The sequence below is a fragment of the Mercenaria mercenaria genome, unplaced genomic scaffold (assembly GCF_021730395.1).
Source record: "Mercenaria mercenaria strain notata unplaced genomic scaffold, MADL_Memer_1 contig_4379, whole genome shotgun sequence".
NCBI lineage: Eukaryota > Metazoa > Mollusca > Bivalvia > Venerida > Veneridae > Mercenaria > Mercenaria mercenaria.
In genome coordinates, this window is record NW_026462601.1 from 31,500 (window position 1) to 35,210 (window position 3,711).

A 3,711-nucleotide genomic window follows, 5' to 3' on the forward strand; every position below is an offset into this window, starting at 1 on the left:
GGCTTGCAGCTTGAGTTACCTCTGATTCTGTTGGCCTGTTCGCGTTGTTTCCTTGTCGTCTGGGCTTTGGGTCGTCTGCTCGTCTTCTCCGCTGGTCGAATTTTTGCTCAAGTCCTCGAAATATCGTAGTTTGACTTCAGTACCCAAACAAAACTCCTCTGCGTTCACAATTTCATCTTCGATCTCCGCCACTTCTGTAGCTTCTAGAATCTTCTCATTAAGTGATTTAATTACTTCTATCTTCTGCGATGTCGCATCGATAATCGTGTTGAATTCTATCCAATTCGCATTCTCCTTCGCCGCTTCGATTTTTGCTAACTGATTCGAAATAACTCTATAATGTCCCTCTCGGATCGAACGCAACTTCTCTATTTTCATGTTTGTTTCGTCACGGCACCAATGTCGGTTGGTATGGGACACTAACACTAAAATGAATGTACAACACGTTGTGTCTGTTTTCTACTTCTATTCAACTCTTGTTACTCTCGTACATATATACAAACATAGGATATGACGTAGTAGCGCAACACAGACGTTGGCGTCAAAGTGTTTCACGTCAACGTTATATACAAGTAAACGCGCTATTTCCAACAATAACAGTTTGCAGACAGGTAAAAAAACCCTCATTTTCTGCCTGGGTTTATCATCAGTACCAGTATGGGTGCATTTCGGGACAAGATTCTGTGCACTCAAATATCACTATTATCTTTAACTCATGAACACTATTTTCCATTGTCTGTCTAGTCTTGACACATTTGAAGAAATAACTAGATCTACGTTCATTTAAATAAAACATTTTAAAACATTTTCCTTTGTTAATTTTTATAATAAGAGCAAAACCATCTGGTTTACTGTCAAAACTGAAAGCCAAACTGAAAATATCAGAAAGAACAATTTATGCAGAAAAAAGAAAGAATCCGTATGACTAGGTTTTCCCGTCAGATAGGCAGCGCCTAATTTCATATTAAGAAACCCTTTTGAAAGGAAAACACTCTTTCTCACGTTCCATGATTCGTTTCACGCATGTAGTGAACAGCTGATGAATGAGAATGTAAAATACTAAGATTTGAAAAGAGATATATCAGAAAAACAGCCAAATTAAACTATGTTGTTATTTGAGGGTAGGGTATAGCGTAACGTAATTTTGCGCGAAAATTAATTCGGTGACCCCATAATTTGTTTCCTTCAGTCGACAGAAAATAAAGATTTTATGATCATGTTAGTTTTTTGTCAAAGTCTATCGTTCTGATTTTACTTGAGACAAGATTAATTTTCAAATGAAAATATGATGAGAAACAAGCAAATCGATACTTGTTGGCTGAACAGAACGATTTAAGAAAACAGTCTGACGGACGTGAAATCATGGTTAATCAAAAATGGACGTCAATGGTCGTGTTTGAAGGTTTGTAGAGAAAAAGTTACAGAAATATCAAATAAGTAAAATACGCATTCTATGAGGAATATGCTGAATTTTATCTTAAACAAAATTTCGAAACGGAACCTAACAACTTCAAATTAGGCGCATTCCACTTTAAAACATGAATTGATTAATTTGCAATCATATTTCAGTAAATTGTTAAGTTAATTTCAATACGTTCTTTATATGCAATTCAATTAAAAAAAATGAATGTCAGAATAAATATCAACAACTCTGAGGCATCTGCATTACAAAAAATACCATGTATCTTGTATAAAAATTCCAAAAAGAATCCACCACTGCCGATTTTATAGATTTGAAAATTTGCAGTCTGAACTGGCCACAACTGTCGTAAAACGTGTAGCGGACCGAAAAAAAAACTGTTTTAAATTTATCATACGCGATGTGCGTTGTCACACGTGGAATCGACGAAGCAATCAGAAGCAACGACCAGCCTAAATGTGACGGATCGCATATACTATTGACGCTTCGGAAAGTCTTGTTATTTCAAGTATATTAATATGTACTAAATATGTGAAGAATTATATTTTAGATGCCAAAAATATTTATAATATAATCAAAAATATATGGCCGTATTAAAAGACAAATACATATTGTTGATATTGAAGTCCTGAGAGTTTGTGGTGAAGTACCATAAGGTGCAGTAACTTACTGACCGATCGCAGTATGCAGAACGTTTATAAGTTAACAACGAGCATGTTCCTCTGAAGGAGATTAAAGCGCGGGGTAGGAAAGTTGGCGGATGAGGATTAAGTCAACGTTAGAATAGCACAACAAATTTAAAAATCAAAATCAGGTATTTACAGCTTGCTGTTAATTCACGATTTGTCTCCCGTTAAAACATGGCCAGATCCAATGAAATATGTATATCATTTAATTACCTCGATTTATATGAAACAAATGAATATTTTTAGATATAATTGTAATGCACATTTTAATGTGACATTTTTACACCTTAAGACACTTTACACTGTCAAGCTTCCCGTCGGATAATCATTCTTTGAACTGTGATTTAAATCAGCTAAACCATTGAGAGTTATGGCAAAACGCTGACGACAAAGTCAGTTACATGCAATATTTCACCATTTCATTTGAAAACATTATGACTTACAAAGCAATTCACATCTGCCACATCACAGTCATACTGTTTATAATATCATTAACATTTAATCAATTCACTGTTTTCTGCTAATCGCATTAACAGCTATGAAAGTGAATGCGAAAAAGGATGGCAACTCTCGAATAAATTTATAACTGGATAAGTGAACAACAGGTACATATATGTTGACGGGAACAAACGATAAGCTGCCATGATATAATACAGACAATCATCACAGTCTTTTTCATTTCCTTCAGCACAAACAAACCTAGACAACTTTTAAGTCCAGTCTAAATGGCGTGTAAAGTAATGCAGTCGGATTTAGGTTCGAGTCTTATGTATACTCAAAAGTTTACAAATATCAGAGAATAGATAAGATTTTTATTCTCTCCGCTGGTCTATGTGAATCTGTGTAAGGAAACCATACTGGAGAAACAAATGTGTAATCAGAATATTAGTTACTGGATATTCGGTATGAATTTGGACAGCAAAAGTCATTTCCATTTTGTGAAATAACAGCTACAGACAATAACACTCATAATTTTGTTATGTGAAAGGTTGTGGTCCTAAAATATCAACTGTTTTGATACCATTGGCCGATTAGCACTAATTTGTTTTGTCTGAACTTCCCTTTGCCAGCATTTGACTAACAGTTTGCATTTAATCCACACTGGCGTACCCAAAGGGCAGTATTATTGGACATTCCGGGCCAGTAAAATCTGGGTTTTATAAGCACTGAACGAAAATTTTCAAATTATTCTGAGTAATTACGCGACATAAAGACATCATCGATACATACTAGATAAGTATATATCAAGACCTTAACCATTAAGCCGCTGGAAGGATGCACTTTTTCACCAAATGTCATAACTCTGAAATGACAGTGCTCTTAATTCGGGATTCTGCAACTATGCTTCAAACTAATTTATCTTCAACTGCCATTAGACGCTTGCTAAGTTTTATAAATAGTAATGACTGGTACAGTTCTCGTCCTTTCTAGGTAAAGAATATGCATCAAAATAGCAACAACGTTTCGAGCTCCAAGGTCTACACAAACTCTTTTTCCCTTTCTAAACAAATATCAGAGGCTCAAGCAGAATGACAAAGTGCTTCACATTTTGCCAGTTTCTTGACCTAAAAGTATAATTACTGCATTTGTGAGCCCAGCACCATT